General features: G+C 38.5%; 1 long non-coding RNA gene across 4 annotated transcripts in view; it reads right to left on the bottom strand.

The window, feature by feature from the left end:
- Positions 1–21825, bottom strand: part of LOC141973343 (uncharacterized) — a 99198-nt gene that overhangs the window by 57685 nt on the left and 19688 nt on the right. For all 4 annotated transcript variants that reach the window (XR_012635509.1, XR_012635507.1, XR_012635508.1 and 1 more), the window contains 2 exons: positions 16433–16501; positions 15605–15689 (listed from right to left, as the gene is read on the bottom strand). This is a non-coding gene — a long non-coding RNA (uncharacterized LOC141973343). The remainder of the gene's footprint in view (positions 1–15604; positions 15690–16432; positions 16502–21825) is intronic.

Here is a 21825-nt window from a genome sequence, read left to right as displayed (position 1 = left end):
AGTCAGCTGCTGCTCTGTGTCCTGGTTTGGGATGCATTCATGCTTTCTCACCATTCTTCAGGATGCTCAGGAATGGCAGATACCATACAGTGCATATTACCAATTACAGATCAGAAAATGTGGTTGAAGCAGCTTATCGAATCAAAAAACATAAGCTGTTTGAACATATTCTCCTCTCATACATAAAAAGAGATGGCAAACCATGCACCTCCAATTAAAATATGGTTGTCATATGGAAGGCAGGAACATTGTATTTGTAGGGTTTTTTCTACTATGACTTTCATAAATCTTATCCCTTTGTTTCTTGATTAGCATTTTTAAAAATACTTAATGCTATTGAACAAATTATTAATTTTTTCATTGTCAATTGTTCACTCGGCTCAGGATGGTCATAAAAATTCTTTCTGACCTTTAAAACCTATCAGTCTCTGCTCTCTGTTCAATCCAATTTGTCAGAAAGACCGTAAATCTCAAAAAGCCTGGCTCATGCTCTGCTTCTCTAATGAAATCCATGAACAGGCATGCTCTGCCCTGTGATGGGTTTGACTAAACCTTCCACATCTCCTATCAAACATGGCTGTCCAGGGATGGATATCCAGCTTCTTCCAAAGCCCTGACTTTACATTATCCCAGTATTACTACTAGAAAGGAGATTCACTGAGCCAGAATAATCTGTGAAGAGAGTGTTAATTTCTCAATCCCTTTCAAAAATAGCAAAAAAAATGTCTAAAAGAGAAGATATCTAGAAGGCCACTGTCACCAGTGAAGGGTGAAGATCTCTTGATGAATGCCTTAGACAGAGTCTACATTTAAAAAAAAAAAAAAAAAAAAAAGAAAAAAAAAGAAAAGTGGGAAACAGGGAGGAAGAGAACTTTTGTTGATTTGAAGAGATCTATTCAGATTTTGAGGTGACTTTGCTTCCAGCATATGGTTCTCATTAAATTACTTGTAATTTTGTCACACTACACAGTTAGTACCACTTCAGGCTAACTAAAGCTCTGTAAACAAATGTGAAGATCTAAGGAAGGTTACTCTGAATTTAATACTGGTCTCTGAGAAAAACCTCCCCCTTAGACTGCAGGCACTCTGCGTAACCACCCCAGGATGCCCCACAAACTCAGCACTGCTGTCCCCTTGCTAAATTTGCTGACATCCAGTCTGACAACACAACTGTTCCTCTGAGTGCTCCTAGTTTGCTTTGGGCTATGTCAGCTGACTTTGCTTAACCATTACAAATAAACAGGTTGCCAAGATGTATTTACACTGCTTAACGTAATCTGACTGTTTTTTCTAATGTGATTTCAGGACCAGTCATATCACTGGCAGTTCCAGATTTGATGAACAATTTCATCGCTAACCTCTGATGGAGAGGTGATGATGGCACACATAGAAGACCAAGGACAAGTAACCTCTTCTGCTTGCACAGTTGTTTTCTCAGTAGTTGCTGGTTTCCACCTATATCTTTTCTTCTTAATATAAACATGAATGTGATATGCATTGCCATGTTCCTTTGCTGTCCTACCCTTCCCCACAAGTGGTTTTGAAATTTTTTTAGGATGGAGAAGGAACCTTCTGGTCTTTCTTTCTTTCAGGCTAAACAGCAACATTTCCCCTATGTCTTTATGCAACAAACACCTAAGGTGGATGGCCCCTAAAAGATGAGCAATGATGACGACAAAAATGAATACAGTTTGGTTTTGAGCAACTAACTCTGAAGGAATAGAAGAACTTTGAAAACATTTTTCATTATTTTTTTCCAATTTAAGTTAAGAGACAAAATAGTCGAAACTGGAAATATATATATGCACCAAAAAAGTAAACAGGTGGAAGAAAATATGTTCCTTTCTAAATAGTGACACTGAAATTTATGCTGAACATGCACCGTAGTAAAATACTGAAGCTTCCCCTAAAACTTCATGATACAACACTTTCTACCAGCTTCCTTGAAAATTTTTCAGTATTAATTGATAAGAAATTATTTTTCCTGAAGAATGTACAGAGAAGGAGAAATACTGACAAAGTTAATGTCTCAGAAGACTCCTACACTTTTCTCATGAGAAATGTTAGATTTTGGGTTGGGTAGAGTTTTTTTGTTTTCTAACAAGAGCTCTCATGTTTATTCTCATGTTTTCAGTAACTGAGGCACAAAGCACCCAATGGAATAGACTTTGACATCTGCATACTGCTCACCCCTCGTATTTCCACTTGTTTAACCTGAGCCTTGACAACACTACGTACAGACTGAGAAAGAGTTGGGCATGGTGCAGCTATAGAAATCTCCAGTGCTCAGGCTTTAGCTGCGTCTCTACTTTTTTGTTCTAACAAACCCATTGTAATTCAGCTCAAAAGAGTTAGGCATGCAGCTTTCCAACACACAACTCCCATTTGTTTCAAACGTTAAGGGGAAAAAAAAAAAAAAAGTCTTAGCAGGCTTTTAGGGGAACTGCAAAATGACCCACTAAAAATCCTAATCAAGGACACTATAGAAGAGATGAGGTAAGGATTTGTTTATGACAAGTTTTTTGGTTTGCTTTTATAAATTGTTTCAAATCCATGGACGGAGGAAGCTGCAACATGTCTGAATCCCATTGGATTCACTGTGTAACATCCACAGGGACTCCTCAGTCAAAGCAGATTAAATGCCTGAGTTGATGCAGGTGTGTCAGTCAGGAAATACAGATACTTGCATGCATATAACACACATGTAATACAGCGGATGCTTCACTTCCCTCTGGTCTGGGAAAAAAAGTTCAGCAGGCATTACATGGGTCATTGCACTCAGTGAATCAAACTTTAAGAGAAACTTCATCTGAAACCCAAAACTTTGTGGTTTTGTTCAATGTGGACAATTCTGGAGAGCCTATGCACTGAGACAGGTCTTTCTCATTTCCCATGTCCCTTCTGGGGATAAACGATAACACTCCCTGGCACAATCTAACTGGTGGATCTACCACCAGCCAAAGACTATCCAGCCAAAATAAACCCTCTCACACTTGGCTGTCATTTAGCCCTGGCAGCAACAAACCACACTGTGGGCTTCCAGCCTTAGCCTGAGGTGTTGTCTGCACTGAGAGTCCTATTTCCATGCAGACACCCAGCTGCGCCTTCACGTTACTTCCACGCGTCCCCTCTGCAGTCTGATCTGGCCACAGTTCTCACGTTCTTCTGTGTACAATCTCTTACAAAACCATGGACACCTAATGCAGCCAGGAACAGATCCTTTTTATTTCTAGTAAACATGCATGACACCAGAATCACATTTTGGATGGCACAATTCTAAATATTAGAGCAGTCATCCATCTGGAGCTGAAGGGCCTGGAATCAGCGTGCACCAGGAGACTCCCTGATGGTCCTGAGGCAGCTTGCTATGATAATCAGGCTGTGCAAGGGTGAGAACATCCCCCATCCTCACCTCTGAAACGGGGCTGCTGCACTAGCAAGGATCTCAGCACTCCTGGGGTAGGAAAGGGAGCAAAAAACTCCTGTCAGTGACCATGTTAGTGGAGGAGGGTGCTGTTTGAGCCTCCATCCCTAGAGGAAGTCTATGCAGCAGGGTGATGTTAAAATGCACAGTCTCCGGGGTAGGAGTAAGGATATAAAGCTCACGATTTCACACCTAGGCCAGCAAGCAAATCCTTTTTTGAAGCTAGATCTTGGTCTCCCTGGGAGAATGAGGACTGATTTCAGTGTCTTCATTCAAAAATGTTTGCTTCTTATTTCCCTTTTTGCACTCTTCAGTGATGTATGTAAGGAGACAGAAATGCTCAGTTGGATTCACTCAGTCATTTCTTGTCTTTTTTGTCCCATCAGATTAAATGGTCTTGAGCAATGCCTCCTGTGAATGATTATTTTCAGCCTATCCTACCCGTTAGGAAGCTTTTTTCTTGATACACATCCCAAAACCTCCATTTCTTAATTCTGTCCCATTTAGTCCACTTATCCCCTTACATAAGCAACTTTTTGTTCCCTAACTTCATCTCAAATCCATGTGCCCAGTTACCAGTTTCATGCAGCATAGTACATATTCATTAAACTTCTTCCACAGATTGCTTCTGGTAGTTTTACTGGGGTAAGGGAATGAAAAAATGTCCTAAAACTACTAGACCTCAGCCCTGACAAAACAAAGATCCTGGAGCAGTAACTGCAAACAGAATCAAGCTGAAAATAAGAATTTAATCACATTTAAAAAAACCACTTATTTACTTGGAAATTATTTGCAACCCTGTTTAATTCTGTTACTCATTTATTCAACTGAACAGCAATTTCTGAGGATTGCAGCATTATTATCCTGTTAAATTTCTGGCATAAGTGCAGCTACCTGAGCAGAAATACAGGTTTGTTTGCTCACCCCTGCTACATTTCTTCCTATATCTGGTACAAAGAAAACACTTTTCCCTACATATATTATACCTTAACTAGGAAGTTTTACAAGAGATCTGTCCACACAACTTTCACCCCTGGACTAAGCCATATCCTTAAACACCTTTTCTATATGTCTCAGCTTCTCACTCACCTGTGACCCAGCTGTGACTGAAGACATTGCTAAAAATTCTCAAAGTACCAACTATAACTTGAGAGTCTGGTGCATGTGAACATAAAATATCAATGGAATAACTTTACAAACCAAATGCTACGTCTGAATGGTTATGATCTGTACATGCTCTGTCAAATGGGTGATTCCCAGTATTCTACAACCGTAATTTCTAAAGCTGAACCCTTTAACACAGCACTGCTCTTTTGAAATGAACTGTTTTAGAAAACAGCTGATAAACATATAGCAAGAAACTCCAGAAAAATTCTCATATACTTTTTCTCACGTTAAGTAAATGAAAAAATTCATTATTCAGCTGTTATCATAAGGAACCATAGATAAAGATTCTGCATTTTTTTAGTGCATTTATTCATCATAAATGTTTTCATTAACATTAATCAAGATTATTCTTCATTTTCTTGAAATAGTTAAACTGAAACTTAGGAACCGGTGAGCTTCTTTTCAGAGTTGTTTTTGGAAAGAATGAAAGCACTTCATACTTTTGGCAGCTTTACATTGCTTCATTTAAAGGTTTAGTACAACACAGTTTCACACTGACTTTTTTTCCCCTCCCTGGCCAAGCCAAATTTACATTGATGTCACCTGGAGTACATCATCAGTGGATTTAAGACATGGTGTCCTAAGAATTGTAAATATTTTCAACCACATCAGGCAAGCAACTCTTAGAACTACTGGAAAACACAGTGCAATACCCATCAGTAAGGTTTTCAGTCTAAAATTTAGGAGAGAAAGAAGACCTAACATCAAGCCCTTATAATTTTGTAGTGAGAGAGCTCAATATACTTCATCTTCAAAAGATCATCTGTCTCCCTCTAGCTTTCTCTGCTTTTGAAAGCCCTCTATAATCTGTCAACTTTCTGTTCAACCTAGTTAAAAGGACACTTAAGGAATTTTAGAAAAAATGATGTCATCCTTTTTGCAGTGGCCCTTTCTCCTGTGGTTGCACATGGCTTAAGCAAAGATAACCCTGGATGCTGCATACACTCCACTCGGATGCATTAATCGGAGAAAGAGTAGTTGTACTTGAAGCTGAATGCTCCCAAAGAAACACGTCCATGTACCCCTCCCTCCCTCCTAGCTTTACTCTTGTCTGTAAATCAAGCAAGAAATAAACCAGATCCCCTCTGCCTTTCCCTATCAGTACTGTAAATAATCCCACTCTGGTAACAATCCATATGGGTAATAATCAATCAAAGGGAGTGGATTAACAGCAGTAAGAAAAAGCACCGCAACAAAAGACTTTCCCTTGCACCCTGGCTCCTGATCAGAAAATTGTCAGGACAAGCACCTTCTCAGGCTAATTGCTGACAAATGTAAGATAAACAGCCTGTTATCACAACCACCTCCCCTCCCTTTTAAGAGGGGGGATGCAATTAAAGCCTTAAGTATTACACAGAAAGTGACATCCGTTTATTGTTCTTGTTTCACACAAATGGGCATTTATCTCATTTCATACAAGCAGATGTTATTAAGAAAGATTCACATTTGGGGAAGAGGCAGGCCTGGGAAATTTCTAGGCAAAGTTGTTGGAAAGCTACAGAAAAATAAATGCCTCATTTTATTTGCAAACTGGCAGGTGCTATGGCAGGACCCGACTGTGACAAGAGGTGTGGGATGGGGCAAGGCTACTAGGGCAGGGATGGGAGCTGGGGCTCAGAGATACCAACCAATACCTGCCCGCACCCAGGAGTATTTCCCCCCATACACCACTGGAAGAGCAGTATTTTGCTGGGAAGAAACATGTAAGGAGAGAGAAAACGCCACACTGAATGCAACCATATGTCCACACAGGCCCTTGCCCTCTCTCTGCCACTTCTCAATGAAAATTCTCGTGGCAAAAGCATGAGATGCAGTGCAGCAGGAGGGCACTTGTCCATATTATTTATGGCTTTATAAATCTCTATTATACTTCCCCTCCACTTTCTTTTCTAAACTGAAGAAAATGGTCTATTCAGCTTCACAGCAAGCAGAAGACATTTCACACCTCTGCTCAAGGTTGCCATCCTTGTTAGTACCCCTCTCCTAGATCCTCTTTGGGATGGAACGGCCACAGTATTCAAACTGCAGTGTGCAGGGAAACCATAGCTGTTGGTGCTCTGCCTTGTCTGACTGTTCCCTGATAATCCTCACAGCACTGAAGTAATATTTTTATAGAACTGTCCATCATGATCCCAAATTCCCTTTACTGAGAGCTAGAAGCCTGTGAGGGCCCATACCTTTGTATGTGTATGGAAGGCATGCATCAGAGGTAATTTTCTTCTACGGGCATTATCATCTAACAAAAAAAAAGGAATTCTGTTAAATAGCAAGGAGGATACAAAAAGTGAAATTGTGATGTTAATTATTTGAGTAAAGAACTGGAATATTTTCCCTGCAATCCAATAGACAGATAATTATCTGCTCATACCTGGCCAACCTGCGTTGCCTGGCCCTATATCTTTGCATACGAGGACACAGATTCTGAGGTCATCAGATGAAAACAGCTTGATGAAATCTTCTAATGAAATGTGGCCGTCAGCTCACTGAGTTGCCAGTGCTATTATGACATTGCGTATTGTGCGTATTAGCAACCAGGCTGCACTAATGAGGTATCAGCACTTTGTTAATCACCCCACACCGCTCCTGAGTTGTGTAGTAACTCCTTCAATGCTAAAACATCAGACAGAACAGGAATTCATATACATGTATATATGTCCCCTGTGAAGAGACCTTCCTACTAATAAGAATAATTAAGAATAGTGAAAAGTGGAATTTACCACTTCATAACTATGTTAATATTTAAAGCAAGCAGTCTGTTCTTATGTCGCTGAACACATCCATCAGAAATTATACCCTTATTTCACACAGCAGGATTCATTATTGCCCTTAACTGCCCTGTATGAAAAAAATCATTCAGAAATACCGTATCTCTGATTTTACCCTACTTTCATAATTTCCAGTTTGAGACAAGAAGAAAATAGGTTAAATATTATTAAACAGATCTATGATAAAGGAAATATCATATTTTTAATGATGTTTGCAAACTTCACGTTCTGCCTACTGTCATTCTTCCTTCACTCTTGATATGGAAGAGCCCTGGGCAAAGCAGAGGGGTTAGGGGTCATCCATTCTAAGTCTGTCAACCTGTTACCATCACCTTCTATAGCAATTTATCAAAATAATGAGATGTATTTAATATATGGCAGAATATACTTTCTAAATATGTAGCTGGTCTGCTCATACTGTACTAAAAAACGTTACCTTGTACTTTACACTTACCTAGCCCATTATTGATAGCAAACTTAATTTTGCAAACAGGAGAGCACAATTATTTAAAATTTAACCCTCATATAACTTAATAGTAGGGGAAGCTCATTTATTTTTTAACAAGTTATGGAAGACTTTTAAACTGAAACATACAATTAAAATCCTCATAACTGTGACTTTTGTGCCACAGGATGTTCTTCAGTAGATTTTACGGAAGAACTAAGTAATTTAGTCTGCATTTGTTAGACTTTTACAAGAATGCATTCATATCTACATACATGGAATGGATGTATTTGCTAAACAAGAAGTCGAGATGAGTCCATCTCTTGAAATTATACACATATACAGAAATCTGTAACACTGAAGTAGGTGTAAAATTGTATCTTACACTAGCAGTAGTAAGGATAAGGAGCAGGCTCAGCAGATGCAAAATCATGGCCACTGCATACCTGTGTAAGACAGTGGGGACTGGATGGTGTTTATATATAGTTAATGAAACTCGGTAAAAAGAAATCTGATGGAGCCCAGAGCAGAGACTCCCCGAATCAGCTAAAAGGTCCTCTGCAATGACCATGAGCAAATAGACAATGTTCCCAAGTGATGTTGTTGGGTGAGGTACTGACACTGTCCCATGCCCTGTGAATGTAACCATGACATGGAGCTAAGATCTCATATGCAGGTATCTGTCTCATGGAGCTCTTAGGAAAAAGTGAGCTCATGTATTTTCATTGAGCAACCTCAAAAATACAGTAGGAAATCAGAGAGGTCTGTGGGGGGGAATTTTCTGCCTATTGCAGTCAGAAAACTCAGAATGAACAATTTAGGCCTAGTTAACTCCTTTTCTCAGAGTGATACTCACAGAGGGGAGCCCACAACTGATGGGAAAAGAAATCTGATAGTGAGGTTAGTATATATATATCTTCACTAGGACAGAACTGACCATTATAATAACTATTTCTTGTAGCTATCCATAATTCCTGCACCAACCTCAGTAAGTGGTGATTGGACAAAAGGATCCCTGGTAAGGGACAGTCAAGTTTGCTTTAAACAGTTGAAGTGAAGGCAAATCCACCATCATACGGAAGATATTCCAGTGGGCACTGATGGAATCGGTGTTTTCTTTTCTTTTGACACCTCAAGAAATTCTGAGGCCCTGTTTTAGGAAGACTTTAATTAGGCTTTAGATGCTTTAGCAAAACATCTATAGTTGCATAGAGAATTTACTTTTTGAGAAATTACATAAAGCTTCACATCTTAGAGCACCAATCACCAAAGTTGACCAGGGATTGCCTAACAGATGCATGACTTGACTTGTAAAAATTTGTTTTCTTTCGCAAATAGTGTGAACATCCATGAAGTCATCATGGGAACTGACATCTCTCTCATGTCCTGGGCTCCTTTGCAGGTACATATTTCCTAGAAAAAAAACAGTTTTCCTTCCCATTGTACAGTAGAGCAGACTCAGGGGTTTAAATGGTATGAGGTGTAGTAGGCTGTGGTGTCCAACTCATGAAAGCTATGCACATCTGGACCAAAACTCTTCTCAATTACCATAGCTGCACGGGCAGAAGTGGATTAAACTTTCAGCGAAATGCCCTGACATTTCAAAATGTATATATTTTTAAAGCTTGTATTTCTTGAGAATGTTTCCCTTCCAGTGACACGTGGGGGCTGAGGAACCTATTCGCTTCAGCAGGTTTTGTTCTACCACAAGATAATATACATCCTATAAAAAAAATCAGAATCTCTCAAATCAGTGATTTTTTATTATTTGCAACAGGGATTTCTGCGTCTACTCATGAACCATCTGGTCCTGCCAATACCAGACAGGAATTACTACACTGAAAGAGCAATAGCCTTATCTCATACAGAAACATCTACCTTCCTATAAACACAGCCAGCAGCAACGGCTCATCCTGTTGTTTGCAGATCACTGCACTTTTGGCAGGTAGGCTTCCTCTTCTGCAGGCTGAGCCCCCAGCAAAACAGTGGCCCGCAGTGGTAAGTACTTTTTCTTTCACTGACAAAGCAAGCTTCCTTCCCCCTCACCCTTGTTCAAGGCTTTCATAAACAGTAATCCTTTGTTCAAACATCCTCACCTCTCTGTGCTCAAGGCAAGAATCAGATATTTGCTGCTATCTCTCACCTAAGCCCTAGAATGAAATGCTATGATGGCAAAAATTGTATTTAAGAGCTACGTGATTTAATTAATACTGCAAACTCCTTGGATAATGCTGTTTCCAATTTAATGAAAGAATTTCTTCCAGCTTTCATTTACTTATTTTTAACAAAGACAATAGCCCTCATTGCATCTCCTGCTGTCAGCATGTAGTTCCAGCCTGTCCCAAACTAACCTGCTTTCCCCTGTACCATGGTCTTTAAAAATTATGCACAGATGTCCCAGTGTACATATTTTTATTTAAAAAAAAAAAAAAAAAAGTTGTTTGCCTTTTTAGGGGCAAAGGCTTTGGAAACAAAATAATCTGAATGGATTTTTAGAACATTATAAAAAAAATAAAACAAACAAACAATCAAGCAATGCTGCAAGGCCTGCTGCAGATGGCTGGGAGCAGCACCTCATTTTTCATTATGGGGGGTGGCTGGTGACTTTATTTTTCTTGGCCCTGAGAAAGACCAAGCATTCCTTAAGCCATCTAAATATCCAGCTACGTCTCACTTAGTACAAGATGAGCATATACATTAGTGGCTTTTCATCAGACACATGCTAGCTGCTTTAAGACTAAGATTTAAGGGGGGTGGGGGGAAGAAGGGGTAACAAAGTTCATGGGAACGTCTCCGATCCCTTCCCTTCTCAAAGCGGTTCCTGTAAAATGTTGTTAACAAGGTATTTGTGATGCCGTCAGAGCAAAACCTTAGGGATGGTTTATGAACACAGAAACTGCTGTCTCATCCGATACCTTGTCACCAACTGTGGCCAGTGTAGTCCACTTCAAAGACAGACGTGGCTGACCCAGGCCACCCACGGAGCAAGTTTTTCCCTCACTCTTACTGGTTAAGGATGGGTCCCGGTCTGAAGCACTGGGAATTTTCCCTTGGAGGCCACAAGCCTATTCACCTTACTCATGGCAGTTGTCTGGTCACAGCCACAGAAACTGTGAGCGGACTGAGCGAGCAGGATGTGACCTTAAATCATCATTTCAGAAAACAGTTGCAAATAAGGCATTGAAAACACATGCTGCACTTACAAACCAGAGAGCTGTCATTGTTAAATGATATCACAGCTGGTGAAAAGGAATTCTTCTCTGGTGGGCAGAAATGCCCCTCCTGACTAATTTTGTGGATACATTCCTCCTCCCTGTTGTTCATTGTCTGAACTGACTTGAGCTATCGTTCAGTTTGCGGTGCAAGCTTCAGATTTCTGTTCCTTGTAGGAAACATATAAAACAAATGAAGCAACAAAAATTACCAACACCAGACTCTTCCTTAATACTCTGGATATATAAAAAGATCTTTTGAAAAAGGATTGAAAATATTTTTGTCTGGCAATTTCAAGTTAATGTTCATTTCTCTGGGAAAAAAATGTCTGGATCTAGGCATCTCTGCAAATCTCAACGTCTATTTAAATGTAATCACAAAAATAAAATCTGAGTGCTTGGCAATTCTTTCTTCTTGGGAACCCAAGAAAAATCTTTTCTGAATATGAGGACAGGAGTCAGAAGGCACTAAGATTATCTGGCTGAACATCTACAGCTAAATTTTGCAAAGTAAGGAAACCAGTACTCTCTTTAACAACTTTCAGGATACAGTATAAAATATAATTTCTCTTACATTTTTTCTAAACATAAGATAGTTTAGTCCAACAAAGCAGTTACTTGTTTTGAATAGTTTCTCTTTTTAAACTTTTGGCTTCGTATTCAGGAAGATATAAGATAAAGAGAGCTTTTAGTGTGAATGACAGCATAGGAGATCCTAATTAGGCCTGGGGGAAAAAACAGTTCTTGTCTTTCAATGAACAGATTTCTTAAATGAGGAAGAAAATATGCTTAGGTGGAAAAAAGGATCTTTAGTTTTTGTTGTTTTTTTAAAGAAAACTCTGAAAACAACTTTTGAGACACGCAGCCTCTTTCATTTAACTCACAAGTTCATTTTCTGAACTTAATTTAATAAAAGGAAAATACACTCTTTTTTTAAAAAAAGAACAAAATGCTTTCAGAGTTAAAAAAATTATCTTTTAACATATTTCAAAACTTCAAAATTCACCCTTTCTTTCAGCTAAAACTATTAACTGGATTTGCCTACAAATCCATTCCCTAAAAAACAATTTTTGGCACATGTATGATTACATGAGTCTCTTCCCATGAGTCAAAAGACCATAGATTCCCTGATATCCCTAAACTAAGACTAAATCTGATGATTAATTAGCACCATTCACATTATTTGATCTAGAGCCTTCTTGGTGCCATTGAAGAAGTTCAAAGAGATGAAATGAATCAAGTGTTTTGTATTTTTATTTTCATTCCATCTACTTACCAGCAGCTGAACACCTCCTCTTCATGCTGAATGGTTCAAGACCTTTTGCACATTTTTTCCTGAAGGTACATGATTACCAAAGACAGGGAGGGAGGTTCACCTGAACCAACACTGTACACAAAACCAGCATCAACATATCTCAGTAAAAGCAGACAAGGCACAGGTCTGAGCGTGGACCCAGCATTACCCACATGGTCCAACTCTAAGGTTATGTCCCAGTTCAGCCATACATTGTGCCAACCAGTGCTCCCATGGGTACGACCTCTGCATGGTTTGCAGGTGACACACACTGAGTCCAGTTCTCAACAGCCGGGCGGACAAGCCCACTGCCCTGGCAGGGCAGGAAGGAAACTTTGGGTCTGTGGACCCAAACGCAACTTGCCACTTGGCCTTGGGGAGAGGCAACAGGCACTGACCCATTTAAATTACTACTGCAGTGTAGCCACCATGTCTGATATTTGGCAAAAGTGAAACCTGAAGACCTCACTTCAGAAATAATTTATAGTCTTTGTCTCTGTAAATACTGTATGAACCTGTGAGTAACTTTACATCCACGTTATAGTACTGAGTTCCCAGAGCCATGACCATCATAGGTTTTTCAGTAAGGACCCATATTTAGGCTGAGAAGTCCCAACTTTCAGGTAGTGCAAACTAGTGTTTTCCTTTAAGTGAGCAAAAGTGAAGATGCTCAGGGGGCTGGAGCACACCTCTGTGAGGACAGACTGGGAGAGTTGGGGGAATTCAGCTGGAGAAGAGAAGGTTCTAGGGAGACCTTAAAGCGGCCTCCCAGGGCTGAAAGGGGCTGCAGAAAAGGGGGGAGGGACTCTGGATCGGGGTTGTAGTTGTAGGACAAGGAGTAATGGTTTTAAACTGAAAGAGGGTAGATGTAGATTAGACATAAGGAAGAAATTCTTCCCTGTGAGTGTGGTGAGACACAGGAGCAGATTGCCCAGAGCAGCTGTGGCTACCCCCTCCCTGGAAGGGTTCAAGGCCAGGTTGGACGGGGCTTTGGGCAACCTGGGCTAGTGGAAGGTGTCCCTGCCCGGGGCAGGGGAGTTGGAACTAAATGGTCTTTAAGGTCCCTTCCAATCCAAACTATTCTACGATTTTGTGAAATGTAAAAGCTCCCTAGAACAGATAGGAAAGCAGAATAACCTATATATTCTGCTCTAGGATTCTAATAATTACAATTGTATTGGACCTTTCACTGAGGGTTTTGTAATCTTGCATCAGAAGTTTCTTTACTAATCATTGTATTTCAGAATGCCGTGCTCTGGATTCAGCCTCCTGGTGACTACTGCTTGCAAGAAAAGATAGAGCAATTAAGACAAGCCACAGTCCAAGAACTTTTGTCATTAACATCTTTGTCTTCTCCCTACAGTAACTCCACTCATCTGTGCAAAGAATCTTATGTTTGAATTATAAGGAAGATGACAAGAGGATAATCTTTTGTAAGGAACAAAGAAAAGGACACAGATCATAACCAGGAGCGGGAAGCAAAGGGGAGGACCCATGACTGAAATGGCAATACCAAGCCATTTAACAGCACTGACAATGTAAAATCAATAGTAATAAAATAAATATTAGTGCTGCATCACTTTTCCTTTCCCCAGTACATAGCTCTTCTTCTGGCTTTGTATCTGAAAGCTGAATTGTTTTGTTAGTAATCAGGAGAATGGTGAGAACTTAAACAAACCTGTTTGGTGAGAAAGCTCACTTGAAAAAAATTAAAAACAAAACAACTTCCCAAGCTGAGAGAGAAAAAAAAGAGAGAATAATTAAAGTCAACTGAGAAGTCTCCAAGGGAGAGAAAAAAAAAAAAAAAAAAAAAAAAGGAAGACTTAATTATGCACTAGTTTCTTTTTCTAGCATGTTTCTTGACTTGGCACAGCTGGAAAATGGAAAGCTTACTGCCAAAGTATCAAATATGCCTCATGTGGGCTCAGTGCTCATAAACTTGTGTGTGTGTGTTTTTCTCTCACTTTGTCTGATTGCACACTAAGATAAAATAATGGACATAGTGAGATAAATACTGACAGCTGTCTGGATTTTCAGTCTAGTGGGAAGGGTCTCTTGCAATGAATCAAGAGGGGTTTTTTGAACATAAGCTGGAGCTCTTAGACAACAGTAAGCAGCAACTTCTGAAACCAGCTCTTTCTAGAGGACACTACTGTCAGTCCCCAGGTCCACTTACCATTTTGCGGTGATCATTTGTTGTTCTGAGGACATGATTCTGCTGCAGGATGTGCAACAGAATTAAAATTTGTTTTGTTTCATGAACTAGTAGGCTTCTCTTTGTAACCAGCAAACAATGAGCTTTCTGTATACCCAGTCCTATGATACGACTGTAAACGGATGTGCAGCTTAGCACAGAAACAGGCCCCAGGCTATATGAGACGATCTGTGAAAATACTGACCTTATTCATTCAAATATTAAATAGCATTTATGTATTTAAATCAGGATTGGATAGAAGCTTTGAAAGAAGATGGAGAGCTATACATGATAAAGCTGCCAGATTTCTAGACACTGGTACTAGGGACAATATGTAGTATGTATTTCTTCAATAAGATCTTTCTCAGATTCAATTTCATTTGTTTTATAACTTTCTTGTGACTTTCAATTCCTTTTTTGCTAACTTCTCTCTAGTTATGACAGGGAATATTTTAGACAGTTACAGTTAAAAATAAGAATAAAAGGTCCTCATATATATATATTTAGACTTGCAAAGATAGTCATATATCATTGTGACACTATGACATAAATAAAAATAGTTTCCAGCTAGTAAAAACTAACATAGCCCTTATCATATCAACACAGGTCTTAACATGATGGAATGCTTCAGGGATTTTCAAACCAGCCCTTGGCCCCACATAAATATTCCTGTGACTTTGTCAGGCAGATTTCCTGTTGAAGAGCTGTGGCACTGTCCTTGTAGATGGCTGGAGGTTTTGTAGTCTGAAGACCAGTCTGAAGAGAGTTAGCCTTCTGTATCTTTAAAAGACTCTCTCAACAGTAACAGATAATTTCCATACATGATAGTCATGACAGTTTAACGTTCAGCCAATATAAAATTCTTCTGTCCCTTTCCCTTCTTCCCAGATTTTGGTGGCATGCCAAAGTAATCACCATGCAAGTGTGTGGTGCTTAACTTGGCCACTTTGTTATCTGTTTTTCAAGCTGGTTCTCTCCTTGGGGTGATAACTTCAACTTTGCTGTGGTTTCTTATGCCAGCTAGAAGAGTTGAGGAACACTTGACTTCAACATCCACAAAGAGATTTGGTGCAGAAATGATGAAAGAAAGCACTGAACTTTACCTTGTGAGGACTTCTCATGCATTAGAGTTCTGGGAAAAGGGAGGAAACATCACATGGGTCCGTCCATGGCACTGTAGGCTGGTAGCTTTAAGACACAGAAAAAGTATGTTATGATGCTTGCAGGCAGCACAGACTGGCAAGGTTACATCAAACATTGCTCTGGGCACAAATACAAATCACACTTGGGTGAATTAAGAAGATTGTTCAGCAATACCAAAATGCCCTTTGAGGCATAACACACAGGCTCCTCCCTCCCTCTGCTAACATTTTTACAGCCTTTGCTTTTTATTGGCTTGGTGAACTGTGTGTGCACCATTGGTAAACATTCTAAATCATAGGGAACGCTGGTCAAAGTGCTTTTCCCCACAATTAATAATGTCTTTGTTAATTATACTTGTTCTTGAAGTTCTTTATAGAAGACTTTCCCACCATTATTTGTGACTCTTCTTTATCCTCTATCATGTGATTGTTTTATTGCAGGAACATGGGATTACCCTATTATACATAACACCTCCCACCAACACTTGGCTTGAGATGGTTATTTTGTTCATATTTTCCTTTTATGTTTCTCAGTCTTCTCTGGCTTTTTTCCCTTGAACTCTGGGAACAATGATGGAACTGAAATGTGAAGAAGCCTAATGAAATACGAAATCTGGTGACAGAGTAAGATGTGATAAAAAACAGTTTTAAGACTTTCAATAATCCATTCTTCTAAAACTTCATAATCCCATAAATGGGATACAATGCAGATCAGCCGAAATATATCCGTCAAAAGAACAACTTGATTGGTTTTGGTACTCTGCAAATGGAAGTAGATTAGAGCCTTACCTGGTACATTCTGCAGTAGAATATGGATCAAACACCATGAAATGCTGAGTTTACCAGTTCTTCATTGCTCTGAAAGAAATTCAAGAGAAAGTATCTACATGGATAGAATACAGTAAAGATGCTTTAACTGGTAGGTGTGATGTTCTTAGGTTGTAAGTGAGACAACCTTTGTAGAAAAGAGCAGTATCATTTCTTAGACTACCTAACATAGCCAGTTAACTCACATACCAGAAAGCTTGGCCCTTTTTTTTCTGACTAGAACTCTTAATATTATCTCTTTACACACACCCACTGCAGGTTTAAATTCATCCCAGTCAGCAAAAGAGCTTGCCAAAACAAGGGGGCAGGCTGGATGATCAACATGATTTACTCGTTTTTCACATCCATATTACTTCATCCAGATGAAAACTGCCATCCCATACCCGTAATTGCAGTAGAGACAGTCTGCTTCCCCTGAAATGGATCTGTTCAGGAAAAGCAAGAGGCACTCTGAGGGGCAAATAGACAAATTTTCTGTTTCCTTGATGAAGCCTTGAACTTTTTTTTCCTCCTCTTCTAGAAGCCTCTCATCTCCAACATAAGAAAGGATGTGAAGCAAGACATGCTCGCCTGTGACTTTTCTCATTCAGTGGAATTATCCAGGCTTAAAATATAAGACATGTTATAAACTTACAAACTGAAAACACTGTAGAGGCTATGAAGTTGGGAGTCTCCTACCATGAAGGTATTTCCAAAATTGGAGCTAAAAGATGCAAGGAGTTCTAGTCTATTTAAAAAGAAAAAAACAAAAACAAAAACAAACAAACAAACAAAAAAAAAACCACAAAAAAACAGAACCAAAAAAACAACCCACAACCAAACAAGCAATAAACTCCAGGAAGAATAGTTCTCCAACAGTAAATGAAGTCTGCGTCTATCTGTCTAACTGTGTGCTGCCGATACCAAGCAGTGACATATAACAGCCTTTGCCTCTGCCTAGGAGCACAATGGAGAGACAATAATGAATTTGGCATTTTGCAGATTTCAATTAGAAATCGAGGGGCCTGTGAAGAGTTCCAGAAAAGAGACAAAGAGACTTGGGCTGTTGCATGGGCCACATCCTTAGGTTTTGTTTATTTGTGTTTGAGTCCTATTGATAGGAACCTCTTGGAGTATTTATCCTGTGTACGGGTGGCTGGAGAGGTTTCCTGACTCACTTGCCAAAGCCCAGGAGCGGTGAGGTCTAGAATTTCTAGACAAGGACTGTCTCTCACTGTGGGTGAAACCTGACTCTTGGCTCCATCGAAGTGAATGGGATTTCTGCCACTGGCTTTAATGGGCCAGGACTTAGCCCTAAGTGTTTTCACAGTTCCCAGCACAGTGGTGTTCCCATCTCAGGTAAGTTCTTCAGGTAGTAATTCAATAAAAAGTAGTACATTTTAGCAGAAGTGCCTCCAGTCCTGTGTTCAAAACTTAAGTGCTTAAAATGAAAATTTAAATCACTACAAAAACAGTAAAACATGAAGAAATTTAAGCAGGATTTCATTTGAGAACTTTCTGGTAAAGAGCTTCTTTATATATAATTTTGAAAAGCAAAGGTACTTAGAACATTATTTGAACACTGCAAAAATAACAAAGAGAATTAAAAGATGGTACAGTTTACTTATGATAATGATGATAATTGTGTATTTTTCTACCCAGGGATGCTAACACATGAAGGAGTTGAACACTAGAAATAACAGCACCCACAGCAGGACCTGTGGAAGGGAAGGCTTGTATTTGCTGCTTTCTCAGGAAAAAATTCAATTCTTTTTGTTACAAAACAAAATGAACAACAACAACAAAAATTCTGTCACTTTCTGTGACAAATTATAGAACAAGATTCAGTATTAAAAATGGCAGTTATTATTCTTTTAAATTTTTACAGATATTTTTGGTTAAAAATTACCATAACAAAACATTAACCTTTCCTTTCAAGAGAACTTTAGAAATGTAGCTTTACTTAATATTTTTAAAACTGTTGTTTACTATGGAAAAATATATTTCATGAAAGATCAGTTTTGAGGATGAAGGAGGTGTCTTCAGCACTCTAAGATTTTTTTTATCATCATTAACTTCTTTTTCAGCAATGAAAGAGATGCTCAGAAAGATTAAGACAGTTATTTTTGAGATAATTGCATTTCTGATACTCAACGATGTCAACACAGAGAGGTCTGGGTCACTGCTGTAGTCTTCTATAGAAATTGCATTGCCTAGTCTGTGCGTGAAACTCGATATTGACCAAGTTATGGATGGTTAAGATTCCATTTAATTACAGTTCTTGTTAGTTAAATCACTCATCTCTTAGCTTTTTCAGGTGGCACCAGAGTGTGTCCCTTCTGGAGTGCAGTGCTGTCCCCAGGCAGGTCCCCGAGATAGTGACTTCAGGGCAAGCTTTAACTTGTTAACAACAGGTTTCACCTTTAGCAGGGTCTTCCTTCCTGGCTGACAAGCTCCAACTTGCTCAGAATGAGGATAAATAGCAAAAATCTATCATAAAACCATCAAACACGCTTTCCTCATCAGCAATCACTCATCTTCTGTGTGACATCTCTGTTGGGACTAGACCTTACTGTGGGGTTCCCTTTTCTGTGTATTTTACTGAGGGTGAATAATTATTTTTTTTTTTTTAACGTCAACACCATCACTTTCCAGACTAGCTCCTGAATCAATCAACATTTCAGCAGTGTGGGGGAGTTTGAAAAGTCAGCTGCTCTGCTTTAGCTTTGAATTAACTCCTATCCTGAGAGACTGTGTTTCCTCAAGGGAATCGTCCTTATAAATACAGAAAACATTTTAAATATTTATACAAGATTATATTCCATTTACCTAACGTGCTTCAAATCGTTCAGTTACATAGTTCATACTTGTTTCTGAGAACAAGGATCAGACTTACAATTCAATAGAAAGAACATTATCTGATTTTCTTATATAGAAATGTACACAAAACAGAGCACATATAATAGAAATTGACTATGTAATAGAAATATTATGTTAATACATGTTTTAAGGAAAGGGATTAAAAATCCTCCAGTTTGACTTCAGGAGTAGTTTTGACTTCAAAAATATAATTTTGACGACATTGATAAAGAAATCAGGCTCTAGATAGCAAAGCAAATTACCATGCATATAATTTACATGTAAATTGTGTATATTATTTTAAATTTCCTGGATGAGAGATGTTTCTTAATCCATAATGTTTGTATTCAGATTAAAGAAAAAAAAAATCCAAACAACAACAACAACAAACAACCTAAACCCAGGAAATTGATTAACAGTACAGTAACTAAAACTCACCAGACCTATTCACGACAGCCCATTCACACATTTGTTCTGTTATTACTATCTTATGCCTTCTTTCTGAGAAGGGAGAATATTGATTCAGTGTTTTAAACATGCAAAAAGTGTGTTTTAGTGAAATCTTTTACACACTTAACTAGACAACAGTTGGAAAACTAATCTGAAGACACAATGTTCACCGCCTCAAGTGCAGGGAGTAAAATGCAGATAACACATAAATTATACTGCATTGCTAAAAATATATACTAAATAATATATATACTATATATATAGTTATATAGAGAGTATATATAGTATATACTATATGCAATATAGTATATAATATTTATATAAAACAAATATTATTAAATATTTAAATAGGTTGTCTATATTGTATATAATATATAAATACATAATATTATACTATAATGTTAATACTATAAAAGTATTAATATATGAAATATATAATACATGATATATAATATGTAATATAATTTATAATTTTCATTATATTATATCAATCATGTTAATCATATAATATTGTGTCATATTATATTATATTATGTTATGTTATTTTATATTATTGTATATTCTTGTATAATAATATACCATGTCATGTTATATCATATTATATAATATTCTTTATATCATATCCTTTTATATCACATTATATTGCATTGAATTATGTTATATTATATCCTATTATATCACATCATATATCATTATACTATATTATATTATATCCTATTATATCACATTTATTGCATTATTTATATTATAAATTATAAAAGTAACAGGCTTGTTCAATGAAACATGGAGGTCATAAACTCTCTAATGATCCATAGAACCTAAGCAGTAATGCATATGTTTTATGTTCTGAGTGACACAAGGTTAAGGTGAAATGTCATCAAGTTAAGAACATGCTTAAATGTTTTGTCGATATTTGGCCCTTAAAAGGAATATTACCTTTAACTTTGAATGTGGGGTTCTGCAGAGAAATTTCAGAATGACTGGACAATAACATAAGAAAACATCACCATATATTAACCATATACTCCAGTTCTGGGTTTTTTCATTTGAAGAAGCAGCCTGTAATGATGCTGGTGTATCTACTGGTGTTGAGAAAGGCTAAAATTCAAGGCATGAGGACAAAACCCAAGTGTGAATAAAATTCACACTGCTTTTTGGGTCCTTCAAGCTTTAGCTGTCGGTCTTCCCATCGCCAGGACCCTCAAATATCGAAACTAAGTATTTCTGAAGTCCCGCTCAGTGGTACAGAAGCCTTCAAATGTAAACTCTAGCTCCCCACCCATAAATCCTTCCTGTTTTTTTGCAATCATAGACAACAACAGTGAGAGATGCACCACTGTCGAAACAAAGAAGTGCACACTGTTCTGTACACCAAGGAAATCATACAGATGGGTGTGTTCATACAAAATTTCAAGACACTTTTGTAAGTCTACCGTAAGAGCCACGAGGCGGCTGGTTTACAAAAGACCTCTCTTTCTGGTACTCCATGGAGCTGCGTAACACGGAAAATAAATGTAATCTGATCATGTTTGATTCTTTAATCTAAACATTAACTATGTGGCTGGGTAGGTCTGAGCAGATGTAGCTCATAAGTGAGCAAGTGATCCTTCTGTTGCACCTTTGAGGATGTGCAGTGGGGATCTGTCCCCCCTCTCCAGTGGACTTCAGCGCGTGTTCATCTGCTTTTGCACCCTCGTCTGTAAAACCAATGCTTTGTGGAGCACGCACAACAGGTCCGTGATGATAGTAGGTAAGTTTTACATGTAAAAGTGGAACTTTTTGACACTTTCATCTCAGTTTCTCTTTAATCAAGGAAAGCCACTTTCCTGTGCTCTAACCACCTCTCAGAGGGCACACCTCAGCTCAGGTTGCAATCAGGTTAACTACCAGCTCAGGATGTCATATTATAAACCCATGCTATGGTATACAGAGAAGTCGGTACTGGAGCAACTCATCTTGCCCAAGATCAGTATCAAATCTCCTTCAGTTCCCATGACACAAGGTCAGGCAAAGGCAGAAAGCTTCAGAAAACTCCCTCCAGGATGTTTGTTCAGACAGGGCACAAT

Source organism: Athene noctua, chromosome Z, assembly GCF_965140245.1.
Source record: "Athene noctua chromosome Z, bAthNoc1.hap1.1, whole genome shotgun sequence".
NCBI lineage: Eukaryota > Metazoa > Chordata > Aves > Strigiformes > Strigidae > Athene > Athene noctua.
Note: the sequence above shows the minus strand (reverse complement) of the source record. Positions and strands in the feature narration are given on the sequence as shown.